This window comes from Phocoena sinus, chromosome X, assembly GCF_008692025.1.
Source record: "Phocoena sinus isolate mPhoSin1 chromosome X, mPhoSin1.pri, whole genome shotgun sequence".
In the NCBI taxonomy this organism is placed as follows: domain Eukaryota; kingdom Metazoa; phylum Chordata; class Mammalia; order Artiodactyla; family Phocoenidae; genus Phocoena; species Phocoena sinus.
This window is the reverse complement of record NC_045784.1, coordinates 84,948,792-84,967,401: the sequence shown is the minus strand read 5'-3', so window position 1 is coordinate 84,967,401 and position 18,610 is coordinate 84,948,792. Positions and strand designations below refer to the sequence as shown.

General features: G+C 38.4%; 1 long non-coding RNA gene across 1 annotated transcript; it reads left to right on the top strand.

The window, feature by feature from the left end:
- The first annotated feature begins 385 nt into the window (after positions 1–385).
- On the top strand, positions 386–10,070 carry LOC116747754. Its single transcript, XR_004348108.1, has 2 exons — positions 386–435; positions 9,624–10,070. It is a non-coding gene; the product is annotated as an uncharacterized LOC116747754 (long non-coding RNA).
- Positions 10,071–18,610: the final 8,540 nt, after the last annotated feature.

Here is an 18,610-nt window from a genome sequence, read left to right as displayed (position 1 = left end):
GGAAGATTTTTAACACCAGTCTCAATTTCAGTGCTTGTGATTGGTCTGTTCATATTTTCTACTTCTTCCTGATTCAGTATTGGCAGGTTGTGCATTTCTAAGAATTTGTCCATTTCTTCCACGTTGTCCATTTTATTGACATACAGTTGCTTGCAGTAATCTCTCATGATCTTTTGTATTTCTGCAGTGTCAGTTGTTACTTGTCCTTTTTCATTTCTAATTCTATTGATTTGAGTCTTGTCCCTTTTTTTCTTGATGAGTCTGGCTAATGGTTTATCAATTTTGTTTATCTACTCAAAGAACCAGCTTATAGTTTTATTGATCTTTGCTATCATTTCCTTCACTTATTTATTTATTTATGATCTGATCTTTATGATTACTTTCCTTCTGCTAACTTTGGGGTTTTTTTTGTTTTGCTTTCTCTAATTGCTTTAGGTGCAAGGTTAGGTTGTTTATTTGAGATGTTTCTCTTTTCTTAAGGTAGGATTGTATTGCTATAAAGTTTCCACTTAGAACTGCTTTTGCTGCATCCCATAGGTTTTGGGTCTTCGTGTCTCCATTGTCATTTGTTTCTAGGTATTTTTTGATTTCCCCTTTGATTTATTCAGTGATCACTTCATTATCAAGTAGTGTATTGTTTAGCCTCCATGTGTTTATATTTTTTAACAGATCTTTCCTGTAATTGATATCTAGTCTCATAGCATGGTGGTTGGAGAAGATTCCTGATACAATTTCAATTTTCTTAAATTTGCCAAGGCTTGATTAGTGACTGAAGATATGATCTATCCTTCATAATGTTGCATAAGCACTTAAGAGAAAAGTGTATTATGTTGTTTTTGGATGGAATGTCATATAAATATCAATTAAGTCCATCTTGTTTAATGTATCATTTAAAGCTTGTGTTTCCTTATTTATTTTCATTTTTGATGATCTGTTCATTGGTGAAAGAGGGGTTTTAAAGTCCCCTACTCTGAATGTGTTACTGTCGATTTCCCCTTTTATGGCTGTTAGTATTTGCCTTATGTATTGAGGTGATCCTATGTTTGGAGCATATATAATTACAATTGTTATATCTTCTTCTTGGATCGATCCCTTGATCATTATGTAGTGTCCTTCTTTGTCTCTTGTAGTAGTCTTTATTTTAAAGTCTATTTCATCTGATATGAGAGTTGCTACTCCAGCTTTCTTTTGGTTTCCATTTGCATGGAATAACTTTTTCCTTCCCCCCACTTTCAGTCTGTACGTGTCCCTAGGTCTGAAGAGGGTCTCTTGTAGACAGCACATATATGGGTCTTGTTTTTGTATCCATTCAGCCAGTCTGTGTCTTTTGGTGGGAGCACTTAATCCATTTACATTTAAGGGTATCATCAATATTTATGTCCCTATTCCCATTTTCTTAATTGTTTTCTTATTGTAAGTCTTGTTCTTCTCTTGTGTTTCTTGGCTAGAGAAGTTCCTTTAGCATTTGTTGTAAAGCTGGTTTGTTGGTGCTGAACTCTCTCAGCTTTTGCTTGTTTGTAAAGGTTTTCATTTCTCCATCAAATCTGAATGAGATCCTTGCTGTGTAGAATAATCTTTGTTGTAGGTTTTTCTCCTTCATCACTTTAAACATGTCCTGCCAGTCAGTTTTGGCTTGCAGAGTCTCTGCTGAAAGTTCAGCTGTTAACCATATGGGGAATCCTTTGTGTGTTCTTTGTTGTTTTTCCCTTGCTGCCTTTAATACGTTTTCTTTGTATTTAATTTTTGATAGTTTGATGAATATGTGTCTTGGCCTGTTTCTCCTTGGATTTATCCTGTATGGGACTCTCTGTGCTTCCTGGACTTGATTAACTATTTCCTTTCCCATATTAGGGAAGTTTTCAACTATAATCTCTTTAAGTATCTTCTCTGTCCCTTTCTTTTTCTCTTCTTCTTCTGGGACCCCTATAATTCGAATGTTGGTGCATTTAATGTTGTCTCAGAAGTCTCTGAGGCTGTCCTCAGTTCTTTTCATTCTTTTCTCTTTTTCTGCTCTGCAGTAGTTATTTCCACTATTTTATCTTCCAGGCACTTATCTGTTTTTCTGCCTCAGTTATTCTGCTATTGATCCCTTCTAGAGTATTTTTAATTTCATTTATTTTGTTGTTCATCATTGTTTGTTTCCTCTTTAATTCTTCTCGGTCCTTGTTAAATGTTTCTTGCATTTTCTCTATTCTATTTCCAAGATTTTGGATCATCTTTACTATCATTATTCTGAATTCTTTTTCAGGTAGACTGCCTATTTTCTCTTCATTTGTTAGGTCTGGTGGGTTTTTATCTTGCTCCCTCATCTGCTGTGCATTTCTCTGTTTTCTCATTTTGCTTATCTTACTGTTTTTGGGGTCCCCTTTTTCCTGGCGGCAAGTTCGTCGGTCCTGTTGTTTTTGGTGTCTGTCCTCAGTGGCTAAAGTTGGTTCAGTGGGTTCTGTTGGCTTCCTGATGGAGGGGGCTAGTGCCTGTGTTCTGGTGGATGAGGCTCTTTCTTGTCTTTCTGATGGGCCGACTCACGTCTGGTGGTGTGTTTTGGGGTGTCTGTGGGCTTATTATGATTTTAGGCAGCCTCTCTGCTAGTGCCTTGGTTTGTGTTCCTGTCTTGCTGGTTGTTTGGCATAGGGTGTCCAGCACTGTAGCTTGCTCATCGTTGAGTGAAGCTATGTCTTTGTGTTGAGAGGGAGATCTCTGGGAGATTTTCGCCATTTGATATTACATGGTGCTGGGAGGTCTCTTGTGGACCAGTGTCCTGAAGTTTGTTCTCCCACCTCAGAGGCACAACACTGACTCCTGGCTGCAGCACCAAGAGCCTTTCATCCACGTGGCTCAGAATAAAAGTGAGAAAAAGTAGAAAGAAAGAAAGAAAGAAGGAAGGAAGGAAGTTAAAATAATGTAAGATAAAATAAAATAAAGTTATTAAAATAAAAGATAACTATTAAGAAAAATTGTTTTTTAAAAAGTAAAACAGAAAAAAAAAAAAAAAAGAAACGGATCCACAGAACCCCAGGACAAATGGTGAAAGCAAAGCTATACAGACAAAATCTCACAAAGAATAATACACATACTTATAAAGAGGAAAGGTGGAAAAAATAATATATCTTGCTCTCAAAGTCCATCTCCTCAATTTGGGATGATTCGTTGTCTATTCAGGTATTCCACAGATGCAGCGTACATCAGTTTGATTGTGGAGCTTTAATCTGCTGCTCCTGAGGCTGCTGGGAGAAATTTCCTTTTTTCTTCTTTGTTCAGAGAGCCCCCGGGGTTCAGCTTTGTATTTGGCCCCGTCTCTGTGTGTATGTCGCCTGAGGGCATCTGTTCTGCGATCAGACCGTACGGGGTTAAAGAGCCGCTGATTAGGGGGCTCTGGCTCCCTCAGGCTGGGGGCGGGAGGGTTATGGATGCGGGGTGAGCCTGCAGTGGCAGAGGCCTTCGTGACGTTGCATCAGCCTGATGTGCACCGTGCATTCTTCCGGAGAAGTTGTCCTTGGCTCACAGGACCCTGGCAGTGGCGGGCTGCACAGGCTCTGGGGAGCAGAGGTGTGGATAGTGACCTGTGCTCGCACACTTGCTTTTTAGTGGCAGCAGCAGCAGCCTTAGCATCTCAGGCCTGTCTCTGGGGTCCATGCTGTTAGCCGTGGCTTGCGCCAGTCAATGGAACTCCTTTAAGCATCGCTCTCAATCCCTTCTCCTCGCGCACTGGGAAACAAAGAGGGAAGAAAAAGTCTCTTGCCTCTTTGGCAGTCCCAGACCTTTTCCCAGACTCCCTCCTGGATAGCCGTGGTGCACTAGCCCCTTCAGGCTGTGTTCACGCCGCCAAGCCCAGTCCTCTTCCTGTAATCCGACCAAAGCCTGAGCCTCAGCTCCCAGCCCCTGCCCGCCCCGGTGGGTGAGCAGGCAAGCCTCTCGGGCTAGTGAGTGCTGGTGGGCACTGATCCTCTGTGCAGGAATCTCTCTGCTTTGCTCTCCGCACCCCTGTTGTTGTGCTCTCTTCCACGGCTTTGAAGCTTTCCCCCTCCACCACCCGCAGTCTCTGCACGCGAAGGGGCTTCCTAGTGTGTGGAAACTTTCCTCCTTCACAGCTCCCTCACACTGGTGCAGGTCCCGTCCCTATTCTTTTGCCTTTGTTTTTTCTTTTGCCCTACCCAGGTACGTGAGGGAGTTTCTTGCCTTTTGGGAGGTCTGAGGACTTCTGCCAGCATTCAGTGGGTGTTCTATAAGAGCAGTTCCACCTGTAGATGTATTTCTGATGTATCTATGGGGAGGAATTTAATCTCCACGTCTTACTCTTCCACCATCTTCCCCTCAGTGTCGATCAGTGATCTTTGATGTTACTACTACAACTCACTGAATGCTCAGATTATAGTTAGCATTATTTATAGCAATTAAGTATTTTTAACTTAATATATGTACATTTTTATACAATGGTGTTGCACACTTAAAGGAATACAGTATAGTGTAAACATAATTTTTATATGTATTGAGAACCCAAAAAATTCATGTGACTCAGTTTTTGCAAAATTCTCTTCACTGCAGTTGTCTGGAATTGAACCTACAATATCTCTGAGGCATACCTGTAGTTCCACTTGTCTATTTTTGCCTTTGTCGCCTGTTCTTTTGGTGTTATATTATAGAAATTATTGTATGTCAAGAAAGCCAATGTCAACAAGTGTTTCTCCTATGTTTTCATTCAGGAGTTTCAGAGTCCCAGGTCTAATGTCTTTAGTCCACTTTGAGTTGATTTTGTGTAGGGTGTAAGGTAAGGGTCCAGATTAATTTTATTTTGCATGTGGATATCCATTTTTCCTAGTACTATTCGTTTAAGAGGCTATCCTTTGCCTGTTGTGTATTCTTGGCATCCTTGTCAAAGATCACTTAACCATATATGTGTGGGTTTATTTCTCATCTCTCTATTCTGCTCCATTGTTCTATGTCTGTCTTTATGCCAGTACTATACTGTTTTAATTACTATAGCTTTAATACATTTTGAAACCCGGAAGTATGATGCCTCCAACTTTGTTCTTTTTTCTGAAGATCACTTTAGCTATTCTTGTTCCATTAGAATTTTAGGATTTTTTTTTCTATTTCTTTAAAAAATGCCATTGGGATTTTGATGGGGATAGCACTGAATCTGTAGATTGCTTTGGGTAGTATGAACATTTTAACAATATTAATTCTTTAACTTCATGAACTCAGAATGTTTCCATTTATTTTTGTCTCCTTAATTTTTTTTCTCAGTGTTTTGTTTTCAGTGTACAGAAATTTCACCTCCTTTGTTAAGTTTATTCCTAAGTATTTTGCTCTTTTCAATGCAATTGCAAATTGTTTTCTTAATTTCCTTTATCAGTACTTTATTTTTGGTGTGTAGAAATGCTACTGATTTTTGTATGTTAATTTTGTATCCTGCAACTTTACTGAATTCATGTTTTAATTCTAACAGTTTTTTTTTCTTTATTTTTTGGTGGAGTCTTTAGTGTTTTCTACATATAGGATCATGTCATCTGCAAAGAGAGACAAATTCACTATTTTTTTTCCAATTTGGATGTTTTCTATTTATTTTTCTTAGCTAATTGTTCTGGCTAGGACTTCAGGACTATGTTAAATAGCAGTGGCAGGAGTAGGCATCCTTGTTTTATTCCTCATCTTAGAGGATTTCATGACTTTAAAATTACACTTAGAATCTATCCAAAGGATATGTTCAAAACTCAGAAAAGGCCTTATTACCAGGATATTTATTATAACATTGTTTATGATATAAAAAAATAGAAAATATAATTCAATAAGGGAAGGATTGAATGAATAATGACATAAAAACATAATAGACTATCATTCAGTTATTAGCTTGTGATTTTGGATAAATTTAATAAATGGAGGAATAGCATATAATTGAATATTTTGTGCTTAGGGTGAGCATATTACCTTACACATAATAAGAATTAAATACATATTTATTAGATTAACACTGAGGAAAATAATGTTAAATAAAAAAGCCAGATATTGAATTGTAAATTTATAATATATCAACTATGTCGAAAATATTTTTAAAAGTCTTAAGTATACCAAAATATTAATAAGTGGTTATTTCTATTTGGTGATAAGGGTAAATTTGAGTTGTTTTATTGTTCTCATTTATTGTTTAGTATTTCCTGAACTAAACATTTTTTTTTGTGTGTGTGGTACGTGGGCCTCTCACTGTTGTGGCCTCTCCCGTTGCAGAGCACAGGCTCTGGACGCGGAGGCTCAGCGGCCATGGCTCATGGGCCTAGCTGCTCTGCAGCATGTGGGATCTTCCTGGAACAGGGCATGAACCTGTGTCCCCTGAATCAGCAGGCGGACTCTCAACCACTGTGCCACCTGGGAAGCCCTGAACTAAACATTTTTTAAAACATCTTTATTGGAGTATAATTGCTTTACAATGGTGTGTTAGTTTCTGCTTTATAACAAAGTGAATCAGTTATACATATACATATATCCCCATATCTCTTCCCTCTTGCATCTCCCTCCCTCTCACCCTCCATATCCCAACCCCCTAGGTGGTCAGAAAGCACCGAGCTGATCTCCATGTGCTATGCGGCTGCTTCTCACTAGCTATCTCTTTTACGTTTGGTAGTGTATGTATGGCCATGCCATTCTCTCACTTTGTTCCAGCTTACACTTCCCACTCCCCATATCCTCAAGTCCATTCTCTGGTAGGTCTGCATCATGATTCCCATCTTGCCCCTAGGTTCTTCTGCTCATTGTTTTTTCTTTTCTTCTTTTTTTTTTAGATTCCATATATATGTGTTAGCATATGGTGTTTATTTTTCTCTTTCCGATTTAGTTCACTCTGTATGACAGTCACTAGGTCCATCCACCTCACTACAAATAACTCAGGTTTGTTCCATTTTCTGGCTGAGTAATATTCCATTGTATATATGTGCCACATTTTCTTTACCCATTCATCTGTTGATGGACACTTAGGTTGTTTCCATGTCCTGGCTATTGTAAATAGAGCTGCAGTGAACATTGAGGTACATGACTGTTTTTGAATTATGGTTTTCTCAGGGTATATGACCAATAGTGGGATTGCTAGGTCCTATGGTAGTTCTATTTTTAGTTTTTAAGGAACCTCCATATTATTCTCCATAGTGGCTGCATCAATTTACATTCCCACCAAAAGTGCAAGAGCGTTTCCTTTTCTCCACAACATCTACAGCATTTATTGTTTGTAGATTTTTTGATGATGGCCATTCTGACCGGTGTGAGATGGTATCTCATTGTAGTTTTGATTTGCATCTCTGTAATGATTAATGATGTTGAGCATTCTTTCATGTGTTTGCTGGCAATCTGTATATCTTCTTTCGAGAAATGTCCATTTAGGCCTTCTGTCCATTTTTGATTGGGTTGTTTGTTTGTTTTTTTTGATATTGAGCTGCATGAGCTGCTTGTAAACTTTGGAGATTAATCCTTTGTCAGTTGCTTCATTTGCAAATATTTTCTCCCATTCTGAGGCCTTGCTTTCCATCTTGTTTATGGTTTCCTTTGCTGTGCAAAAGCTTTGAAGTTTCATTAGGTCCCATTTGTTTATTCTTGTTTTTATTTGCATTTCTGTAGGAGGTGGGTCAAAAAGGATCTTGTTGTGATTTATGTCATAAAGTGTTCTCCCTATGTTTTCCTCTAAGAATTTGATAGTTTCTGGCCTTACATTTAGGTCTTTAATCCATTTTGAGTTTATTTTTGTGTATGGTGTTAGGAAGTGTTCTTATCTCATACTTCTACATGTACCTGTCCAGGTTTCCCAGCGCCAATTATTGAAGAGGCTGTCTTTTCTCCACTGTATATTCTTGCCTCTTTTATGAAACATAAGGTGACCATATGTGTGTGGGTTTAACTCTGAGCTTTCTATCCTGTTCCATTGATCTATATTTTTGTTTTTGTGCCAGGACCATGCTGTCTTGATTACTGTAGCTTTGTAGTATAGTCTGAAGTCAGGGAACCTGATTCCTCCAACTCCTTTTTCTTTCTCAACAATGCTTTGGCTATTTGGGGTCTTTTGTCTTTCCATACAAATTGTGAAATTTTTTGTTCTAGTTCTGTGAAAAATGCCAGTGGTAGTTTGATAGGGATTGCATTGAATCTGTAGATAGCTTCGTATAGTTGAGTCATTTTCACAATGTTGATTCTTCCAATCCAAGAACATGGAATATCTCTCCATCTATTTGTATCATCTTTAATTTCTTTCATCAGTGTCTTATAATTTTCTGCATATAGGTCTTTAGTCTCCTTAGGTAGCTTTATTCCTAGATATTTTATTCTTTTTGTTGCAATGGTAAATGGGAGTGTTTTCTTAATTTCAGTTTCAGTTTTTTCATCATTACTGTATAGGAATACCAGAGATTTTGGTGCATTAATTTTGTATCCTGCTACTTTACTGCATTCATTGATTAGCTCTAGTAGTTTTCTGTTAGCATCTTTAGGATTCTCTATGTATAGTGTCATGTCATCTGCAAACAGTCACAGCTTTACTTCTCCTTTTCCAATTTAGATTCCTTTTATTTCTTTTTCTTCTATGATTGCTGTAGATAAAACTTCCAAAACTATGTTGAATAATAGTGGTGAGATTGGGCAACCTTGTCTTGTTCCTGTTCTTAGTGGTAATGTTTTCAGTTTTCACCATTGAGGACCATGTTGGCAGTGGGTTTGTCATATATGGCCTTTATTATGTTGATGAAAGTTCTCTCTATGCCTACTTTCTGAAGGGATTTATTATAAATTGGTGTTGAATTTTGTTGAAAGATTTCTCTGAATCTATTGAGATGATCATAATATTTTTGTCTTTCAATTTGTTATTTGGGGTATCACATTTGATTTGCGTGTATTGAAGAATCCTTGCATTCCTGGGATAAACACCACGTGATCATAATGTACGATCCTTGTAATGTGCTGCTCGATTCTGTTTGGTAGTACTTTGTTGAGGATTTTTGCATCTATGTTCATTAGTGACATTGGCCTGTAGAATTCTTTCTTTTTGACATCTTTGCCTGGTTTTGGCATCAGAGTTATGGTGGCCTCGTAGAATGAGCTTGGGGGTGATCCTCCATCTGCTGTATTTTGAAAGAGTTTGAGAAGGATATGTATTAGCTCTTCTCTAAATGTTTGATAGAATTCACCTGTGAAGCCATCTTGTCCTGGGCTTTTGTTTATTGGAAGATTTTAAATCACAGTTTCAATTTCAGTGCTTGAAGTTTGTCTGTTCATATTTTCTATTTCTTCCTGTTTCAGTCTTGGAAAGTTGGGCATTTCTAAGAATTTGTCCATTTCTTACAGTTAGTCCATTTTATTGGCATAGAGTTGCTTGTAGTAATCCCTCATGATCTTTTATATTTTTGCAGTGTCAGTTGTTATTATTCCTATTTCTATTTCTATTGATTTGAGTCTTCTCCCTATTTTTCTTGATGTGTCTGGCTAATGTTTCTCAATTTAGTTTATCTTCTCAAAGAACGAGCTTTTAGTTTTATTGATCTTTGCTATCATTTCCTTCATTTCTTTTTCATTTACTTCTCATCTGATCTTTCTGATTTCTTTCTTTCTGCTAAGTTTGTTTTTTTTTTTTGTTAATCTTTCTCTAATTGCTCTAGGTGTAAGGTTAGGTTGTTTATTTGAGATGTTTCTTGTTTCTTAACATAGGCTTGTATTGCTATAAACTTCTCTGTTAGAACTGCTCTTCCTGCATCCCACAGGTTGTGGGTCATTGTGTTTTCATTATCATTGGTTTCTAAGTATTTTTTGATATCCTCTTTAATTTCTTCAGTGATCTCTTGGTTATTAAGTAGTGTGTTGTTTAGCCTCCATGTGTTTTTATTTCTTAGAAATTGTTTCCTGTAATTGATATCTAGTCTCATAGCATTCTGGTCGGAAAACATACTTGAGAGTATTTCAGTTTTCTTAAATTTACCAAGGCTTGATTTGTGACCATAGATATTATCTATGCTGGAGAATTTTCAACGAGCACTTGAGAAGAATGTGTATTCTATTGTTTTCGGATGGAATGTCTTATAAATATCAATTAAGTCCATCTTGTTTAATATATCATTTAAAGCTTGTGTTTCCTTATTCATTTTCATTTTGGATGATCTGTCCATTGGTGAAAGGTGGGTGTTAAAGTCTCCTACTATGATTGTGTTAATTATGATTTCTCTTTTTATGGCCTTATGTATTGAGGTGACCCTATGTTGTGTTCATAAATACTTACAATTTTTATATCTTCTTCTTGGATTGATCCCTTGATCATTATGTAGTGTCCTCCTTTTTCTTTTGTAATAGTCTTTGTTTTAAAGTCTATTTCATCTGATATGAGAATTGCTACTCCAGCTTTCTTTTGATTTCCATTTGCATGGAATATCTTTTTCCATTGTCTCAATTCCAGTCAGTATGTGTCCCTAGGTCTGAAGTGGATCTCTTGTAGAGAGCATATATACAGGTCTTGTTTTTGTACCCATTAAGTCAGTCTATGTCTTTTGGTTGGAGAATTTAATCCATTTACATTTAAGGTAATTATCGATATGTATGTTCCTATTCCCATTTTCATAATTGTTTGGGGTTTATTACTGTAGCTCTTTTCCATCTCTTGTGTTTCTTGCCTAGAGAAGTTCCTTTAGCATTTGTTGTAAAGCTGGTTTGGTGGTGCTGAACTCTCACAGCTTTTGTTTGTCTGTAAAGGTTTTAATTTCTCCATCAAATCTGAATGAGATCCTTGCTGGGTAGAGTAATCTTGGTTGCAGGTTTTTCTCCTTCATCACTTTAAATATGTCCTACCACTCCCTTCTGGCTTGCAGAGTTTCTCCTGAAAGATCAGCTGTTAACCTTATGGGGATTCCCTTGTGTGTTATTTGTTGTTTATCCCTTGCTGCTTTTAATATTTGTTCTTTGTAGTGAATTTTTGATAGTTTGATTAATGTGTGTCTTGGCGTGTTTCTCCTTGGATTTATCCTGTATGGGACTCTCTGTCCTTCCTGGACTTGACTAACTATTTCCTTTCCCATATTCAGAAAGTTTTCAATTATAATTTTTTCAAATATTTTCTCAGTCCCTTTTGTTTTCTCTTCTTCCTCTGGGACCCCTATAATTCATATGTTGGTGTGTTTAATGTTGTCCCTGAGGTCTCTGAGACCGTCCTCAATTCTTTTCATTGTTTTTTCTTTATTCTGCTCTGCAGTAGTTATTTCCACTCTTTTATCTTCCAGGTCACTTATCCATTCTTCTGTCCCACTTATTCTGCTATTGATCCCTTCTAGAGAATTTTTAATTTCATTTGTTGTGTTGTTCATCACCGTTTGCTGTTTAGTTCTTCTAATTCCTTGTTGAACGTTTCTTATATTTTCTCCATTCTATTTCCAAAATTTTGGATCATCTTTACTCTCATTATTCTGAATTACTTTTCAGGTAGACTGCCTATTTCCTCCCCATTTCTTAGGTCTGGTGAGTTTTTGCCTTGCTCTTTCATCTGCTGTGTGTCTCTCTGTGTTCTCATTTCGCTTAACTTACTGAGTTTGGGGGTCTCCTTTTTGAAGGCTGCAGGTTCGTAGTTTCCATTATTTTTGGTGTCTGTCCCCAGTGGCTAAGGTTCATTCAGTGGGTTTTGTAGGCTTCCTGATTGAGGGGACTAGTGCCTGTGTTTTGGTGGATGAGGCTGGATTTTGTCTTTCTGATGAACAGGTCCACGTCTGGTGCTGTGTTTTGGGGTGTCTGTGACCTTATTATTATTTTAGGCAGCCACTGTTCTAATGAATGTGCTTGTGTTCCTGTCTTGCTAGTTGTTTGGTATAGGGTGTCCTGCACTCTAGGTTGCTGGTCGTTGAGTGGAGCTGGGTCTTGGCATTGTGATGGGGATCTCTGGGAGATTTTTGCTGTTTGATATTACATGGGGCTGGGAGGTCTCTTTTGGACCAGTGTCCTGAAGTTGGCTCTCCCACCTCAGTGACACAGCCCTGATGCCTGGCTGGAGCACCAACAGCCTGTCCTACCCACAGCTCAGAATAAAAATGAGAAAAGAAAGAAAGAAAGAAAGAAGAAGTTAAAATAAAATAAAGTCAAATAAAATAAAATAAAGTTATTAAAATAAAAAAGAAAAATTAATTATTAAGAAAAAAATTTTTTAAGTAAAAAAAGGAAAACAGACAGACAGAACCCTAGGACAAGTGGTAAAAGCAAAGGCATACAGACAAAATCACAATCAGAAGCATACATATACACACTCACAAAAAGAGAAAAAGGAAAAAACACATATATTGTTGCTCCCAAAGTCCACCTCCTCAATTTGGTATGATTCGTTGTCTATTCAGTTATTCCACAGATACAGGGTACATCACGTTGATTGTGGAGATTTAATCCACTGCTCCTGAGGCTGCTGGGAGAAATTTCCCCTTCTCTTCTTTGTTTGCACAGCTCCCGGTGTTCAGCCTTGGGTTTGGACCCACCCCCCTTGAGTAAGTCACCTGAGGGCGTCTGTTTTTCATTCATACAGGACAGGGTTAAAGGAGCAGCTGATTTGAGGGCTCTAGCACACTCAGTCTGGGGGGTGGTAGGGGTACGGACGCGGGGTGAGCCTGCGGCAGCAGAGGCCAGAATGATGTTGCACCAGCCTGAGGCGCGACGTGCATTCTCCAGGGGAAATTGTCCCTGGATCACAGGACACTGGCAGCAGCAGTCTGCACAAGCTCCCAGGAAGGGAGGTGTGGATAGTGACCTGTCCTTGCTCACAGGCTTCTTTGTGGCTGCCGCAGCAGCCTTAGCATCTTATGCCCATCTCTGGGGTCTGCGATGATAGCTGTGGCTCACGCCCGTCTCTGGAGCCCATTTAAGCTCCGCTCTTAATGCCCTCTCCTCACCCACCAGAAAACAAAGGCAAAAAAAATTCTCTTCTCTCTTCCGCAGCTCCAGACATTTTTCTGACTCTCTCGCAGCTAGCTGTGGTGCACTAACGTCTTCAGGCTGTGTTCACAGAGCCAACCCCAGTCCTTTCCCTGGGGTCGGACCTCCAAAACCCGAGCCTCTGCTCCCAGCCCCCACCCGTCCTGGCGGGTGAGCAGACAAGCCTCTTGGGCTGGTGATTGCTGGTCGGCACCAATGCTCTGTGCGGGAATCTCTCCTCTTTGCCCTTTGCACCCCTGTTGCTGTGGTCTCCTCCATGGCTCCAAAGCTTCCCCCCTCTGCCACCTGCAGTCTCCACCTGTGAAGGGACTTCCTAATGTGTGGAAACATTTCCTCCTTCACAGCTCCCTCCCACTGGTGCAGGTCCTGTCCCTATTCTTTTGTCTCTTTTTTTTTTCTTCCCCTACCCAGGTACTTGGGGAGTTTTTTCCATTTGTGAGGTCAGATGTCTTCTGCCAGTGTTCAGTATGTGTTCTGTAGGAGTTGTTCAACAGGTAGATGTATTTCTGATGTATTTGTGGGGAGGAAGGTGATCTCCACATCTTACGCTTCTGCCATCTTGAAGCTCAAAACCTCCCCATATCACTTCCCTCTCTTGTCTCCCACCAATACCCATTCACTTCCTAAGTCTAGTAAATGTGGATCTTGCCAAAGTCAACAATAGCCCCCTTTCACAAAATTCAGTGGCTATTTGTGTGTGTGTGTGTGTTTGTTAGTTTCTGCTTTATAACAAAGTGAATCAGTTATACATATACATATGTTCCCATATCTCTTCCCTCTTCCGTCTCCCTCCCTACCACCCTCCTTATCCCACTCCTCTAGGTGGTCACAAACCACCGAGCTGATCTCCCTGTGCTATGTGGCTGGTTCTCACGAGCTATTTATTTTATGTTTGGTAGTGTATATATGATCATGCCACTCTCTCACTTCATCCCAGGTTACCTTTCCCCCTCCCTGTATCCTCAAGCACATTCCTAGTAGGTCTGTGTCTTTATTCCCGTATTGCCCCTAGGTTCTTCAGAACTTTTTATTTTTTATTCCATATATGTGTGTTAGCATACAGTATTTTTTTTTCTCTTTCTGACTTACTTCACAGTGTATTATAGACTCTAGGACCACCTACCGCACTACAAATAACTCAATTTCGTTTCATTTTATGGCTGAGTAATATTCCATTCTATATATGTGCCATATCTTCTTTATCCATTCATCTGTTGATGGACACTTAGGCTGCTTCCATGTCCTGGCTATTTCATTTTATGGCTGAGTAATATTCCATTCTATATATGTGCCACATCTTCTTTATCCATTCATCTGTTGATGGACACTTAGGCTGCTTCCATGTCCTGGTTATATGTGCCACATCTTCTTTATCCATTCATCTGTTGATGGACACTTAGGCTGCTTCCATGTCCTGGCTATTGTAAATAGAGTTGCAGTGAACATTGTGGTACATGACTCTTTTTGAATTTGGTTTTCTCAGGGTATATGTCCAGTAGTGGGACAGCTGTGTAGTATGTAGTTCTATTTTTTAGTTTTTTAAGAAACCTCCATACTGTTCTCCATAGTGGCTGTATCAGTTTACATTCCCACCAACAGTGCAAGATGGAGATGGTTCCCTTTTCTCCACACCCTCTCCAGCATTTATTGTTTGTAGATTTTTTGATGATGGCCATTGTGACTGGTGTGAATTTATATCTCATTGTAGTTTTGATTTGCATTTCTCTAATGATTAATGATGTTGAGCATTCTTTCATGTGTTTGTTGACAATCTGTTTATCTTCTTTGGAACATTCCCATTTACTGTTGCAACAAAAGAATAAAATATCTAGGAATAAACCTACCTGAGGAGACAAAAATCTGTATGCAGAAAATTATAAAACACTGATGAAAGAAACTAAAGGTGATACAAATAGATGGAGAGATATACCATGTTCTTGGATTGGAAAAATCAACATTGTGAATATGACTATACTACCCAAAGCAATCTAGAGATTCAATGCAATCCCTATCAAACTACCACTGGCATTTTTCACATAAGTAGAACAAAAGATTTCACAGTTTTTGTGGAAACACAAATGACCCTGAATAACCAAACATTCTTGAGAAAGAAAAAAGGAGCTGTATGAATCAGGCTGCCTGACTTCAAACTATTCTACACAGAGCTACAGCAATCAAGACAGTATAGTACTGGCACAAAAACAGAAATATAGGGCTTTCCCTGTGGCGCAGTGTTTGAGAGTCTGCCTGCCGATACAGGGGACACGGGTTCCTGCCCTGGTCTGGGAAGATCCCACATTCCACAGAGCAGCTGTGCCCGTGAACCATGGCCAGTGAGCCTGTGCATCCGGAGACTGTGCTCTGCAATGGGAGAGGCCACAGCAGTGAGAGGCCCAAGTACCGCAAAAAAAAACCCCAAAAACAAAAATCAGAAATATAGATCAATGGAACAGGATAGAAAGCCCAGAGATTAAACCCACACACATATGGTCACCTTATCTTTGATAAAGGAGGCAAGAATATAGGGTGGAGAAAAGACAGCCTCTTCAATAAGTGGTGCTGGGAAATCTGGACAGCTACATGAAAAAGAATGAAATTAGAACACTCCCTAACACCATACACAAAAAGAAACTCAAAATGGATTAAAGACCTAAATGTAAGGCCAGAAACTATCAAACTCTTAGAGGAAAACATAGGCAGAACACTCTAGGACATAAATCACAGCCAGATCCTTTTTGATCCACCTCCTAGAGAAGTGGAAATAAAAGGAAAAATAAACAAGTGGGACCTAATGAAACTTAAAAACTTTTGCACAGCCAAGAAAGCCATAAGCAAGATGAAAAGACAACCGTCAGAATGGGAGAAAGTATTTTCAAATGAAGCAAGTGACACAGGATTAATCTCCAAAATTTACAAGCAGCTCATGCAGCTCAATATCAAAAAAGCAAATAACCCAATCCAAATATGGGCAGTAGACCTAAATAAACATATTTTTATAATCAGAAAAATGTTTGTAAAAAGGAAATTAGGTTGTGTAGATTTGGTATCACCTCTTCTTGGTGAATCCATTTTGGCTCTGAATAATTACAGCTTCCTTTTCTAAGCACCCAGAAACTGTTCATTCAATAATCAAATTTAGAGTCTCGTGAGGAATAAACTCATGGTTTGGCATGTTTGACATGTGCCTCTTGAGCATCCTGAAAGTGAGGATTGTTGACTCTCTTCCACCTGCCAGGATATATCTATCCGAGTCTCTATGCTTTCTCAAAATTAGTAACAATAATTTTTGATTATATGGAAGTTACATGGTCACTCATGTCCCTCAGATGTAACTTTTCTGGGCCAGGAGACTTAAATTTCTTTAGAGCAACTTTGTTTTTCTTCTCATTTATTACAGACTTCAATTTTCTCTTAAATAATTTTATTCTATCTGTTTCTGTTGGAAATTCAAGATCCTTGATGGATAAGACAGGAGTGTGCAGTTCTTTCTAATCTGATCCAGATAGAGGGTCTGTCCAGTTTCTTCATTTTGTTCCAAAAAACAAAAAGAACCAAAAATTCCTTTTCCCAGCCTAAATTCACTCTCATCTTTATTTTCCTGACTCCTCTCTCATAAGTCCATATAACTTTGGTTTCTTTTTCCTATTAAATAAATAGAAAGAATACCTGGGCTGAAACTTGATTTTTCCATTTGTAAGGAAGTTGTTTTCTCTCTTATCCTGAGCCTTGTTTTTCTTTGGCTGTAAAATGTTGGTTACAATAATTGCCTTACTTTTTTCTCAGGCTTATGATGATGATCAAATGGGACAATAGATGTGCAAATGCTTTGTAAATCTTGTATTAGAGCACACACAGTTTCCTCTTCATGAAATGATTTGCAAATGTTTTGCTGAACTGCTCCCCCTTGTTAGTCTCATTGTTTCCTAAGTATCATTCAAGAAAGGATCATCTCTTTGAAACTTTCCCAATCATCTGCATGTGTCTCATCCTCTAACTTCCTTCAAGGAGCAGTTATTACTTTTCCTCTGCTCTTATTACTTGGTACATATTTTGATTAAGTATAAACCTAAAACTTATAAATGACAACATTATTTCACTGTGTTATATTTGTTTGTTTCAATGTCTCTCACCCCTCTCCAAACCCCAACTCGTACTAGGCTTTGACTTCCTTGAGACAAATTTTATTCATTTTTTAACTCTGGCCGAATGCTTCTTATATGCCAATGTTTGCTGAATGAATAGGTCAATCAATGAATCAATTAATGAGCAACACTACCAGCTATAAAATGCTTTACACACATAAAGAATTGTTCTTGGTTGCTTCTTTTCCCTTTTCTTTTTTCATTCTTCCTTTAAAATCTAATAAATCACACCATATTACTCAGGCAATTAACATATTTCTGTGTGTCCTGTTCTTTCTTTCTTTCTTTCTTTCTTTCTTTCTTTCTTTCTTTCTTTCTTTCTTTCTTTCTTTCTTTCTTTCTTTCTTTCTTTCTTTTTTTTGTGGTACGTGGGCCTTTCACTGTTGTGGTCTCTCCTGTTGCGGAGCACAGGCTCCGGATGCGCAGGCTCAGTGGCCATGGCTCACGGGCCCAGCCGCTCCGCGGCATGTGGGATCTTCCCAGACCAGGGCACGAATCCACGTCCCCTGCATCGGCAGGCAGACTCTCAACCACTGCGCCACCAGGGAAGCCCTCCTGTTCTTTCTTGATTGTACTTTGATTTTATTTCAGATATCTTCTCAGACACTGAACCATATTAACCCTTAGAATCTCTGGTCATAGAAACATACATAATTTGTTAAATATGCCCACGTCTTTGGCCATCACAAAACCTTAAAAATGAGAGGGTCACATTCTCCCTCAAAGATTCATTTCCATTTCACTGGTCCTTGTTAGTAGAATTGGATTTGGAGTAACAAATCCTCACTTTGGTCCTTTATGTTTCTGAGATTTCAGTCGTTCATCTTAGTAACCAAATAATATTTCATTACTTGACTACACCACATTTTGTTTATTCATTCATCAGTTGATGGACATTTGTGTTGTTTCTATCTTTTGACTATTATAAATAATGCTGCTATGAACATTCACGAACATAATTTTGCATGGACATATGTTTTCTATTCCTTTGGGTATGTACCTGGTGGTGAAATTCCTGGGTCATTTGGTAGTTATATGTTTAACTTTCTGAGAAACTGCTAAATTATTTTCTGTGTCAGATGCACATTTTTACATTTCAAGCAGCAGGGTATAGTGGTTCCAATTTTTCCACATCCTTTCCAACACATGTTAGTGTCTGTCTCTTTGATTATAGCTATGCTAGCGGTTGTGAAGTTGTGTCTTGTTTTGGTTTCAATTTGCATTTCTCTGGTGCCTAATTATGTTAAACATCTTTTCATATGGTTGGGCATTTGTGTATCTTTTTTGGAGAAAGATCTATTCATATTCTCTGCCCATTTTCAATTGGGTTATTTTTCTTCTTATAATTGAGTTTTAAGTGTTCTTAATATATTCTAGATACTAGTCTGTTATCAAGTATATGTTTTGCAAATATTTTCTCCTTGTCTATTAATTGTCTTTTCATTTTCACCAGAACATCCTTTCAAAAACAAAACTTTAAATTTTTGATTAAAATTATTTACTCTATTTTTTCTTTTGTTGCTTGTGTTGTGCTGTTATATCTAAGAAACCAT